This window comes from Benincasa hispida, chromosome 1 (assembly GCF_027475165.1).
Source record: "Benincasa hispida cultivar pf3 chromosome 1, pf3_genome.v1.1, whole genome shotgun sequence".
NCBI lineage: Eukaryota > Viridiplantae > Streptophyta > Magnoliopsida > Cucurbitales > Cucurbitaceae > Benincasa > Benincasa hispida.
In genome coordinates, this window is record NC_143478.1 from 91,951,788 (window position 1) to 91,966,351 (window position 14,564).

The following is a 14,564-nucleotide window of genomic DNA, read 5'->3' on the forward strand; positions in this document are numbered from 1 at the left end:
CTCAAGCATAAGCTAAAGATTTCTTTAGCAAGTCAACCGCAAAGTTTTTTTTCCTAGATTTCTCAAGGATACTTCGTTCAAATCCTATATACCAAAATTTCCTTAAATCTTATTCAAGTCTCTTCTTAAAATATTTCTAAGACCTAGGGACTGCAAGCTTAACCTTCAAAAGGACTTTACTAATTTCCATAACATCACATGATTTATTTCAAAAAGAAAATTTTCCACTAGGGTATCAAATGATTTTATCCTTGCATATTTCTTGTCATTGTTATTATTATTATTTTTTTCTTCTGACCTTGCGCTGATCCAAGTGCTTTGCCTTCATTTTGGCTTGCACCCACGGGTGTCATGCTGACATCCAACTACGAGCAATGCACTCTTTCTCAGACTAAACTCATACCTATTTGGCAGTGGAGTTGCAGTCATTTATTTTTGCGTTGATCTTGGTGACTTACTTTTATTTTGGCTTGACCCCACGTGTGTCATGCAGACATCCAACTACGGGTAAGTGCCTTTCACAACTTAACTCTTATCAACATGGGTTTCCCATTGTGTTGGCAGTGGAGTTGTTATTCTCAATTTTTTTTTTTCAAAATAGCAAGGTCGAAAATAAATACCTCACCCCCAAATTTAAAATGCGACAATGTCCCCATTCCCAAAAGATTGAAATGAATCATGCGATGTTCTTAGAATGCGTTGTAAAGAGAGTTTGAAAGAAAGCTAGCAAACCCCTAACTTTTAGAAGTATTTTATGAGGTGACTATCTTAAAGTTAAGTTGACTCTAGTATATATGAAAGACATAGAAGCATATTTTTCATCATTGAAATCATACTTGGCAAAGAACAGCATGCGGTAACTTATTAAATTTATCTATGTCAAATGATTGTGGTAATCAAAGAGGATGTGGTGATAAACTTTTAAAACTGACATGCAATGAAATAGTGCAAAATTTGAAATAAAGATAAGGAAGAATACACCCCCAAATTTGTGTTGTCGCCCGCATTTTGTATTGACGCATCCATCTTTGCGACGATCTATCTTCTTTAGTTTGCAGTGATGGAGTGAGATAAGTTGCTTCTTCGCGTAACATCTCCGCAATCCAGTGCCTCAATCATTGTAAACAAACAGAGAGAGGGTCAAATAATTTTTAAACAAAACAAAACTCGTTATCACATATTTTTTTCAGAAATAGTAAAATAAGGATAGATAAAGACTAAAAAGATATAGTGAAAATTCCGAATAGTAGAGAAGAATTAAAGAATTGATGTTTCCCAAAACTTGCGTCCCTGATGAATTGCGATCGTTTGATAATGCAGGGACTACCTATTTCCTTTTTTATTCAAATTTCTTTAGTTCCACGGATTCGACTTGGTGATGCCATCCTTCTCCATGATATGCCTTTACTCGCTACCCATTAACTTTGAATATGTTGGTTCCATCATCATTTAATAATTCCACCGTGCCATGTGGGAATACTTGTCTAACTATGGATGGTCTGAACCAACGTAACTTTAGTTTTCCCGGGAAGAGCCGCAGACGTGAGTTGAAGAGTAAGACCCTTTGCTCGACTTGGAGGTTCTTACCGCATATGTGTTTGCCATGCCAGCACTTGGTGCGCTCTTTATAAATCTTCGTATTTTCATATGCGTTAATCCTCCATTCTTCTAGCTCGACCAATTGCATTTTTCGTGCTTCTCTTGCCTTCTTCAATCAAAGTTCAGCTTCTTTACTGCCCACAATGCCTTATATTCCAGCTCCAAAGGCAAATGACACGCCTTACCAAATACCAATGCATATGGGGACATACCTATTGGTGTTTTAAATGCAGTCCGATATGCCCACAACGCATCGTCAAGCTTCGTTGCTTAATCTTTCCGTGAAGGCCTTACTATCTTCTCAAGTATTAGCTTAATTTCTCGATTGGACACTTCGACCTAACCATTCGTCTGCGGATGGTATGCGATGGCCACCTTGTGGAGAATGTTATATTTGTGCAGCAGCTCCTTGATATTATGGTTGACAAAGTGGGACCCTTCATCACTTATGATGGCACGGGGAGTGCCAAAACTAGGGAAAATCTGTTTTTTCAAGAACTGGGAGACTACCACCGTATCACTTGCAACACATGCTATTGCCTCTACCCACTTGGAGACATAATCGACGGCTAATAAAATGTAATGTTTACCATTCAAAGGAGGGAATGGTCCCATGAAATCAATCTCCCATACATCAAACAATTCAAGCTCCAAGATAGTGTTCATTGGCATTTCATGTTTCCATGAAAACAGGGACTTGGCAGCTTTGTTAAGTTTTGTGTCTCTGCGAGCAAACTTTTTATCTTGGGAGTATTGCAGCTTGTGCGACCAGGTTGCAAACAATATTGAAGTATAGGCGATGTGCTGAAAGCCAATGTTGACCCCAAGGTAGAAGGGCAACCAGTCGCAAGAGTTAAAGGCAGTTCTAAGCTCATGGTGGCCAACATGCACCCAACAATTGCCGGAAGTTCCAATGGTCAGAGCAACTTGACCCAAGCAGTTGAGAACCATCTCCTGCATGGAAGACTCCTTGCGGTGACAACACTCTTATTTTTCCAGGGACGTCATCTACTCTATCTTTACTTTGCTTTCTTAGTTTATGTTTTTTTTTTTTTTTTCATTGTTAATTTGGATATATGGCTGCTTCCTTGGTTGTGGTACGTTTGCTCTTATAGGTGCAACAATAAGTTTCCTCGGTTCGTAGTTCAACGAAAGAACTCCTTTCACTCTTCAATGCATGCCTTCAATCGCGTGGATTCCAATGCATGAGCGCACACGCTATTCCACCTAAGGTCTTTTCTTGTTATCTTGTATGCCTTATCCTTTTGAAATTCTCTTTTTCCTGATTGCGTTGTTTTGTGATGTTTCTATGATGGTACGTATAGTTCACCGCATTTTTTAATTAATCAACGCAAGGCATTCTTTACTTTTATTAGCTTCTTCAAATTTTGAAAGTCTTAAGTTTTATTTTGTGCAAACCTTTGTTCAAACATTTATTATCGCATTCTTGTAATTTTGTTTTTAGATTTGCGGTGAGAATGTTGTCAACCTCTAAGTTTGTGGGTGGCAGCGGTCTCGGAGAATTGCATTCATTGCATTGTGATCATTTGAAAAAAAAATAAATAAAAAAAAATGAAGTGAGATTTTGAGAATAATAACTCTACTGTCAATGCAATGGGGAAACCCATGTCCATAAGAGTTAAGCTGTGAAAGGCACTTGCTCGAAGTTAGATGTCCGTATGACACATGTGGAGGCAAGCCAAAAAGAAGGCAAGTCGTCAGGATCAGCACATATACGCAACTCCTCTGTCCGGCGCAAGCCAAATCAAACGAGACAAGAGTTGAGTTGAATATGGAATGCAACCGAAGTTGGATGCTCGCATGACACACGTGGGGGTAAGCCAAAACGAAGGCCATAACCAAGTTCAAAGCTGCATTTGAATAAGACATCGCAAAGTTTTGAAGTATTTTTGACGTACGCATTCTCAAAAGCTAAACGCAAAATTGCGGTGAATGAATAAAAGTTTTTGAGCTAAAGTTTGCCAGAACTAAACTTAGAAAAGATCTTTTTGAAGAAGCAGCCAAAGTGCAGGAGAGCATTGCGGTGATGGTCAAAGGTGTGTGTAAATTATATTCTGAGAAGCTGGTCATCGCAAAGGAAAGCATGAAGGTGAGTTAGAATTTCTTGAGTATAACACATACTTGAGGACAAGCATGATTTTAAGTTTGGGAGTTTGATGACATGCAGAAATGCATGTCATCTTAGGCCTTTTACTTAGAATTATGAAGGTTGTTAGGCAGAATATGCGTCAATCATGATAGGAATTCACGAGAAAGTGAGCTTGCGTCGATCAGCATGTCGAATCTTAGCTAACCTATTATTTTGCGTTAATTATGCATTTGATGTTCTATTTTTGTAGCTAATGCAGGAAATGAATGCAAACGCGGAAACCGGACCACCGCATATGGAGAAACTCTCCATCGCAAAGGCAAACGAATCGATCGATGCATGGATGTTGTGGTAATCAGCCGTATATGTCCATCGCATGGGAGTTGCGCTCGTCAAGCGATTGTGGTCATCATGTAGAGTTGCGATATTAAGCGAATGCGCTCATTGAATGATCGCGGCTATGCGACAATGCATACTAAAGGGGATCAACGCAAGGTAGGTGGAATGAACACATCAACGCATCTACCTCGAGAAAATCCAAAGCTGATGCTGACATTTCACCTACCACGCCGTTAGTGGCAGAGGTTCAGAAAGGACTAACGTGCCAAACGTCAGACTCAAAGCATTCCAATTAATGCCGTCAGTGACCCAAGCTCTATAAATAGAAGCCGATGAGCTAAAATTCAAGTTATCCGGGAATGATCCTTGTGATCCGGGGATTTTCCCTACGATACGAACAAAATGCGTGAGAAGACGCTTGAGAGTTCTTCACTTCCTTCATCCATTCCGAGTGACGAATGAAGCCTTTGACCGGAGCTAGATCTTGAGAGAGTCAGTTCCTCCGCCCATCCATGGCACCATCGGTAGTCTTAACGCACATCCGCTGGGAGCAAGTCTTTGCTTCCAGCTGGTCATTTCCTTTTCCTTTTTTTCTTATATTGTATTACATGGAATTTTGTGATTAAGAAATTAATACAATTTGATTTCAATGCATTTCTCTGTCTCCTTCGACGCCATCTCCATCTTCTTTGCTTAGCATGTTTACTTTCATTGCAATACTTAGTGGTATTGCTTGGGTATCGCATACTTAGTCATGTGGATTAGGGATATGAAGCATGTAGCAACCCACTAAGAGGTTTGCATTGTTTGAGTGTGTCAGTAATCTTATTTTCTTAGTGTGAAGTTGCTGCAACGTCTTTCTATAGGCTAACGCATTGCTTGTCTATAAGTAAAGTCAGCAATTATCAAATGGCCAAGAGGGTAAGTGGTTGGTCGCATTAAGAAATGTATGCATTGTTCACTAGAGTTAGGAATAATCTTGCATCAACCAAGTTCATGCGTTTGTCTTGTTTTATGTTGTGCCCAACACCCCTTTAGAGCTACTCGAGAGAGAGTCTAAAGAAAGAACCTAATGACTCGAGAGAGATAGGTTAGAATCTAGACTTGAGAGAGCGAGATTAGATCGGCATAAGCAAGAGATAGGGACTTAGAGATAAGCTCTATTGTCAACACTGCATCGCATGCACCCTAGGAATAGGTATGATATTATGTGGTCGCCTTATTTGTGTGTGTGTCACTTTTCATCGCATAAATGAGAATAGAGGCTTATGTGTAGGTTCTATAAACTTATCGCATATATCGCATGCGTTCTAGCATTAAAAGTCGTAGCATTCACACCGAGAGGTGGTTTATTATTGTATGTGTGTTGCATGATCGCATGACTTGCGTTGACTAAGGTTGCCCTTGCGATCACTCTTAAGAGTTGCAATGAAATCATCTCTGCATTTTATCTATTTTCCCATACATTTATTTCATGCCAAGGTTTATCGTATCTCTACCTTTCATGCATATTCTCATTGCGTTGTCTATTAGATAGGAGTGGGAGTAGGATTAACTTAGCAAACTCCCTTCCATTTTTTATTTAAACCACCGCATGCACATCACTGCATACATATAACTACAAGTCCCTATGTTCGACCTTGGATTAATTGAGAAACATGCGTTCGCGTTATACTTGGCGTGAGCACAAGAAAACTTGTGGCAGGACGCATGGTCATCGCATACATTCGTTAACGCATTATCATTCCAATGCATGACCATCGACGCATGACTATCAATGCATATCTTAGGAACATGCATCACATACCGCATCCAAGGGATTTTAGTTGTCGAGTAAAGTTGACTTCTAATTTTCCATCATCATGTTTTTAGTGCCGTTTTCGGGAAAATCTGTTTCTTCAGGAACTGGGAGACTACCGCCGCATCACATGCAGCGCATGCTAGACGATTGTTTAGTTCAACAAGCTTCATCGCTTAGTACCTGACTAAACGATCGTGGAGCAAATCGCACGGTAAATCGTTTACCACTTCACGTGTTAAACGATCATCTAGACGATCAGGCTTTGCAGCCTAGTTTTCGTTTAAGCGATCGTTTAGCTTTTTGCGCTATCGCCTAGTGTGCATTAATTGGTCATTTATCTGAGGCATTTACTAAATAATGGAGCTTCACCCAGTGGTTCAAGACTCGGTTCGCTTATGAACCGGTTTGCTGGATGAAAAATGTAATAGATAGAATTTTTTCATTCCAGTTTTGTAATGGTTCATCCTAGTCCATTAATCTTTGGTTTATACAAGAGATGTATGTTTATTATATGTCATATGGTATGCATATATAGAAAATCCCACCTTAGGTTATGCATTGGTCATGCATCATCTCTTTCTTATAAATGTTATAATTTAGAGAAGCATGATTTAATTACATAAGAGCATGCTCATGTATCATATAATATAAGGGTTATATTTATGCATGCATAAAAAGCATTCACATGCATCATCTTTATATTATAATTTTTATAGTATAAGGGTGTATGGAAAGCATGTTTTCTTGGTTATTAAATGTATATAAAAGTTATGTATAGTAATGACCGGACATTCCATGAAGCATGACACATAGGTTACTTTATAAGTGTTATAAACACCTAGTTATGTACAATGTATTTTAGTTGTTTCTTTTTAAAGGTTAAAGAGACATTAGAACTAAAAGCAATAAGAAAGACATGCATGCTCACTTAGGTTTAATTCATGGTTTTAAAATGTTTAAAACTTGGATGATATAGACCTAAGTTCACGGTTCTAATATATTAGCAATCTTTAGGTTTTAATATTTTAATTAGTTTAATAGGACTAAATTGACTAATAAAAGGTTAAAGTGCAGCAAATCTATCTATAAGGGACTTTTTGTCTAAGGCGGGTTCTGGCTAGGCTGGGGTATTTAAGTTGACCGAAAAGTAACACCCCTACCTGGGAACCTACCTGGAAAGGTGAATTACATAGATTTGATACATTCATGCAAGTTAAGGACAGTCCATTAAAGTGTTCAAATGTGACTACTTGAACTTGTTTATTTCATAGACAAACGTTGTTTATGAGCGGACTTAAAAAGATGACTTAGACTAAAATCAGTAGCCAGATTGTCTAGGTTAATGAACCCCAAGATAGAACATTCAATGGGAGGTACTTGGGGCATATGATGCTTCATTTAAATCTTTTATGTTTCTTCTATATAGTCCACACCATGAGATCTACCCTCAGCTTCGTGGCACCCTGGGAGTGTCCCCCTAAAGGATGGTGTTTGGGTAGGTGAATATGAAGGTGGATAGAGAGAGTGTTCAAAGTAAGTGGGAGTGGGGAGTGTGACAACATATCCCACGGTCTCCCTCATTGGATTGAATAAAGTTTTTGTGCATCGCCTCGAGGCACCTTGGGAGTGTCCCCCTATAGAATGGCAATTTTGCGCCTTTCTTTATTTGAGCTCCTGTAAGAGGATAGGGTTACTTAGTCTATTGTCCTAATCAGCTTCTTACCTACGGTGGGCTTATTAGGGCGGGACTCTGGCATCGAAAGCGAGGGATCACACTTACGCAGAATTGTTAAAGGTTAACAGTTCTGAACCAAATAAATGGTGGCTGTTAGGTTCAGTTCCAAGAGTTGGTTCTGCCTAATTGTTGAGAATGTCTCATCCCAGTGAAGGGGCATCTGATCACTCCACCGGTGACGTTTGTTCTGTCTCGCTAGGGCATCATTGCAAAATAGAAGTCCTACACTTAGGGCACTTGGAAACTATTTTGCAAAAGTAATTGATTAAAATGTGGTTTAGCAAAATCTTACAAAAGTTTGTTCATTTTTCAACAACAAGTTTTAAAATGGCAACGACCACTTTAGCTTTGCTTAGTGCCAAGAAACTAACTGCCAACAATTTTTCAACGTGGAAACACATGATCACGACTATTTTAATCAACGAGGATCTCATGTTTGCTCTTACGGAGGCCCGTCCTCCTATTCTAGCTCCAAATGTCGCTCAAAATGTTCGGTAGGCATACGAGCGATGGACACGAGAAAATGAGAAGGTTCGAGCCTATATCTTGTCAAGTCTTAATGATAACTTGGCCAAGAAGCATGAGGCCATGGTCTCAGCATGTGAGATCACGGAGTCCCTACGAGGGATGTTTGGAAGACCATCTGAACAGCTCAAGCACGAGGCTCTTAAGTATATATTCAACTCTAAAATGGAGGAAGGCACCTCTTTTCGTGAACATGTGCTTAACATGATGGTCCACTTCAATGTAGCGGAGTTGAATGGGTCTACTATCGATGAAGGCAGTCAGGTTAGCATAATCCTGCATTCTTTGCCAGAGAGCTTCCTGCATTTTGTTAGCAATGTGATTCTTAACAAAGTGAAATATAACTTTACAACTCTCCTCAATGAGTTGCAGACATACCAATCTTTACTGAAAAGTAAGAAGAGGAAGAGGGCTGAGGCAAATGTTGCTTCATTCTCTAAGACGTTCTATAGAGGTTCGACCTCAGGAACGAAGTCTGCACCTTTTACTTCTAACTTTGCAAAGGGAAAAAAGAAGAAGGGTGGTAAGGGCAAAGGGAAGGCGCTTGCTAACCTGCCACCTGTGGAAGGCATCAACCGTTGGTTGAAAAGGGAAAATGTTTCCACTGTAACCAGGATGGACACTGGAAAAGAAACTGTCCTCGCTGGCTGAAGAAAATGAAGGCCGCCAAGGCTAAGGCCAAGGCAGATAAAGGTAAATATGATTTACTTGTACTTGAAACATGTTTAGTGGAGAATGATGATTCTGCCTAGATAATTGATTCATGCGCCACTAATCACATTTGTTCTTCTTTTCAGGGGATTAGATCCTGACGATAGCTGCAGGCTGGTGAGATGACGTTGCATGTCGTCTCAGCTGTGGCAGTGGGAGGGATCCAACTATCTTTACATAATAGGTTTCTAGTTTTAAATGATGTATATGTTGTTCCTGAACTTAAGAGGAACCTTATTTCTGTAAAGTTTCTGTTGCAATGTAAATATACACTTTCTTTTAATGTGGATAAAGTGTTTATTCATAAAGATGGTGTTAATATTTGTACAACTTATCTGGAAAGTAACTTGTATGTGCTAAGACCGTTAGCTTTAAGTTCCCTCCATAACACATAATTGTTTAAACCTACCATTACTCAATCTAAACATCAACGAATTTATCCAAAAAAAATATGCACATCTTTGGCACCTTCAATTAGGGCACATTAATTTCAATAAAATTGAGAGATTGGTGAATAATGGCCTTCTAAGTGAGTTAGAAGAAAATTCTTTATCAGTGTGTGAATCTTGCCTTGAGGATAAGATGACTAAAAGACATTTTAGTGGAAAAGGTTATCGAGCCAAAGAGCCTCTTGAGTTAGTACATTCTGACCTTTGTAGTCCTATGAATGTACGAGCCCGAGGTGGCTATGAGTATTTTATCAATTTTACTGATGATTACTCTAGTATGGGTATGTTTATCTTATGCAACATAAGTCTGAATCCTCTGAAAAGTTCAAAGAGTTCAAGGCTAAAATTGAAAACGCATTGGATAGACGGATTAAAACACTTCGATCGGATTGAAGTGGAGAGTTTTTGGACTCGTCATTCCAAGACTATTTGATAGAACATGGAATCTTTTCCCAACTCTCAGCACTGGGTACACCTCAACAGAATGGTTTAGCAGAGAGGAGAAATAGAACCTTGTTAGACATGGTTCGTTCAATGATGAGTTACACTTCCTTACCGAACTTGTATTGGGGTTTCACAGTGGAGACTGCAGTTTATATACTTAACTGTATTCCTTTAAACAGTGTTGCGAGAACACCTCTGGAGTTGTGGAACGGGCGTAAATCTAGTTTACGTCATTTCTGCATTGGGGGTTTCCCTACACATGTGCTTGAGGAAAATCCAAAGAAGTTGGAACCACAGGCGAGGTTATGCCTCTTTATAGGCTTCCTCAAAGGTACACGAAAGGGTTAATTTTATGATCTATTGGAAAATATGGTGTTTGTTTCCACGAACACTACTTTCCTGGAGGAGGATCATATGAGGAAACACAGTCCATGTAGTAAAGTCGTGTTGCGTGAGCTTTCCAACGAAACTATTGAAATTTCAACAAGAGTTGTTGAAAAGCCTGCTTCATCAGCAAAGGTTGTTGATGGTAGTTCATCTAGTAGGTCGGTTCCACCTCAAGAGTTGAGGGAACCTCGACACAGTAGAAGGGTTGCAAACCCACCCGTTCGCTATCTAGGTTTAACAAAAATCCTTGCTATGGTAGTGATGCGTGGTTAGTGCGATGAAATAATGGTGCAAAATGCGATGGTGGAATATGCACTGTGCATGCAAGTTTTCTTAACAAGATCCAAGTATAAACCCTACTAAGTTGCTTGGTAAGCCCAGGGTCGAACACAGGGACTATGGAACAGTATGCGATGGTAGTTTTCGATTACTTTTCAGTAACAAATAAATCAATGTGTTGGTTGGTATGCTGTTTAAGGTATAGAGTTTATGCGGCGGAATTGAGAAAAGAGTTAATAATGCGAAAGATACAATGAGTATACGAGAGAACGGGTTGAGAAGGTCTTTAGCTAGTGCTTCCTGAGATTGCGTTCAAGCTATGCGATCATGCTACACACATGCGACAACAATTCATTTTCCAACGCAAATGCGATAGCTCCTAGTTTTAGGACACAAATGATATATGCGATGATGTTTATAGGACTTATTCCTAAGTCTCTATTTCTTGCCTATGCGATGATGAATGATGCACACTGGTACAAGGCGACCACATACTATCATATCCTATCTCTAGGGTGCATGCGATGCATTAATAGCAAACAAAACAATCCTAAGCTTCTATCTCTTGATTATGCAGTTCTAATCTGACTCTCCCGAGCCTAGATTCTAATCTGACTTTTCCAAGCCTAGATTCTATCCTTAGACTACCCTCTCGAGTATCTCTAAAGGACGAATGATGCATACATAATACAAGATGATCGCATAAAGTGAAGATCCCAGGTTATGCTAGCTAAGTGCTTCTCAACCCATTCGACAGTTTTAGCTACTCATGCGTAATGTAAAGAGAGTGGATAGATATAGAGATGCAAATTCCATTTTATAAATAAGTTCAAAATAAAAAATGACAATGGAAAATAAAGATAGAGAGTTTGGTAGCAATGTCTTGCTTCCCAAGGCTTTTACACTGAGTTCTCTCTACTTTGCCCAAAGAATGTTCTTGCTTCCGCAAGAGTCGACCCTCTCTCTAGTTTCGACGCTTCCCGGCACTCTTTTGAGTTAATCAGGACGATTTATCAGCATATTCTCCCTTCACTCACCTCCGCCTTCTAAGTATGTAAAATCTAAGTATTTAGTGAAGACAAACTCTAAAATCTGAATAGCGGAACCAAACTCTCCGAACTTCTTTAACGAAGGTGGCCTTCGGTATTTATAGAGCTTCAGGGTGAAGAGTTTTTTCTCTCGAATGATTGCACTGATGGGATGTCATTGATTCTTTGTCTGATGTGCCGAATAATTGTCACCAAAAAGTTGAGTGTACTTGCTACAGTGTGTCGTTATCTGCTTGTCAACTTAATTCGGAATCGATCGTCATCAGTTTTCCGTTGCATCATGATTTATTAAGCTTTCACTTAGATGCGCCGACTCTATACAGCCACCTTCTTGAGCAGATTTTCACGAATGCATATGATCGCATACCCTTGCGATCGCAATCTTTTAATGCGCTCGGACGCTAAATTCTTTGGATTGCAATTCTGTCTTGCGCCAACGCATTTTCTGCACAAAATACATAAGTTAGCTGTTTTTAATGCGATGGAACCATGCGATCGCAATGTTATAAACTTAATGCTTTTGGACGCAATTTTATATATTTTTACCATCGCAATCCTTCATTGCTTTATATCTTTGCGCTGTAATAACATACATTTCTACCTGTTATCACACCCTCAAATTTAAAACAATGTTTGTTCTCAAATATAGATTAAAGATTTTCTCTAGAAAGTCGACCGCCTTCTTCTTTCTTAGTTTTCTCAAGGTTGCCTTATTCAAATCCTATGTACCAAAATCTCCTTAATTCTTATCCAGGTCTCTTCTTAAAATATTTCTAAATTTTAAGGACCGTAAGTTTAACCTTCAAAAAGACTTTACTAGTTTCCAGGGCATCACATGATTTATTTCATTAAAAAATCTTTTTCAACTGGGGTGTTTTCAACAAATTTTTATCCTTGCGTAGTTTAGACATATATATTTTTTTCTATGACCTTGCGCTGATCCAAGTGCCTAGCCTTCGTTTTGGCTTGTCCCCACGTGTCCCATGCGAACATCCAATACGAGCAAGGCACTCTTTCTCAGTCTAAACTCATGCCCATTTGGCAACGGAGTTGCGATCATTTTCTTTATGTGTTGATCACGATTCCTACCTTCGTTTTGGCTTGCCCCCACGTAATCATGCGGACATCCAACTACGAGTAGGATCCGATCGCAACGTTATTATTTCTTTTTTTTTTTTTTGTAATGCCTAAAAATAGCAAGGTAGAAAATGAATACCGCACCCCCAAATTTAAATGCAGCAATGTCCTCATTGCTGAAAGATTGAAAGAAATCATGCGATGCTCTTAGGAAGTTTCGTAAAAGTCAATTTGAAAGAAAGCTGGTGGACCACTAACTTCTAGAAATATTTCATGAGTTGACTTTTCCTAAAATTAAGTTGACTCTAGTGCATGTGATGAAAAACAGAGGCATGTGTTTCATCATTGAAATCATAATTGGCAAAGAGAAATAATGCGGTGACTTACTAAATTAATCAGTGTAATGATTGCGACGACTAAAGAGGATGAGATGATAAAATTATCAAAGTTAAAATGCGATAGGAGAGTGCAAAATTTGGAATAGAAAAAGTCAAGGAAAGATACAACCCCCAAATTTGCTCTATCGCCCGCATTATTTGTGATCGCATCCTTCCTTGCAGCAAACTGCTTTCTTCGATTGCAGAGGTAGAATAAGCTGGTTGCGTCGTTCGTGTAGCTCTTCCGCAATCATTCACCGCGGTCGTTGTAAAGAAAACATTGAGAGGGTCAAATAAAAACAGAGTTAGCAAAATCGTTCACCACAATCGCGAGCCCTCCCTCCCCCCCTTTTTTTGTAAATGCAAAGAGTAAAAAGAATGTAAAGATGATAACAGATATAAGGAGGTAGAATTGAGTTCATGAAGATTTCAAAGGATACTTCAAAAAAGATTGCATCCTTGATAAATTTGAATTGCATAACAATCGTAGGGATCGCTTATTCCTTTCAATCAGGTCTTTTTTCGTCCAAGGCAGTTTTCTCTTCTTTTCTCGTTCTTCTGGGATCTTGATTGCCTCAATCTGAAGCTTTTTCCCGTTAACGTTCATCATGATTTCTCCCTTGTGTACATCAATTTAAGCGTGACTAGTTGATAGGAATGGTCGTCTTAATACGATGGGCGCATCTTCATCCTCTTTATGGTCCAGAATGATGAAGTCTGCCGGTAAAATGAACTCGTCAATTGATACCGAAACATCCTTCAATTATCCCTCGAGGTGTATTTGGGATCTATTCGCAGCAGGAGAGTCTCCATCGTGGGTGTTAGTTTTCCCATATTCAATTGTTTGAAAATGGACAGCGGCATTAAGTTTATACTCGCTCCGAGATCGCATAGTGCTTAACCAATGTAGACCCCTCAAATTGAGCAAGGTATCATGAAGCTTCCTAGGTCGCGCATTTTTGGTGGGATCATAATATTTTATGTTACTGCCACTGTAGTGATCTTTCCTTCATCATTTTGTTTCTTTCTCAATCCTTGCGGGAATGTTGGTAGTTGTACTTCTGTTTCGTGTTCTAGAGGCTTGAAGGTGGACGCAACTTCTGGGTTCATCTTCTCAGGCTCTTCTAAATCATATGTCAACGGGTTCTTGGTTGTTACCGCATTCGGGTTTGTCTTGGTGGGCTCTTCCCCTTCTTCCGCTGTCGTTTTTTCGCTTAGCAAGGAGACTGCTAGGCATTGTTCCTTTCTTGTACCCCCAGAGTTGCGAGGGAGCTCAGTTGAGCTCGGCAATGCTCCTTGCAGTCTACTTTTGAGTTCGCCCGCAATCTGTCCTATCTGAACTTCAAGATTGCGGATGGACGTCGCTTGATTCTGAAGCACTATTTCATTCATTTTAATATATTGCTTCAATAAACTCTCCAAAGATGAAGATTGTGGCGTCTGCGAACTGCTGGCTTGGTTTTGCGTTTGACCATTTGTTCACGGGAAAAATCCTGGTGGCCCTTTCTTTTGCGCCACTGGTTGAAAATTTTGTTTTTGATTTTTCCATGCGAAGTTAGGGTGGTTTCTCCACCTGGGGTTGTATGTATTAGAGAAAGGGTTATTCTTTATGAAGCATACTGACTGTGGATTCCTTAGACATTCTTCAATCAGATGTGCTTCTCCACAGATGACACAACTCG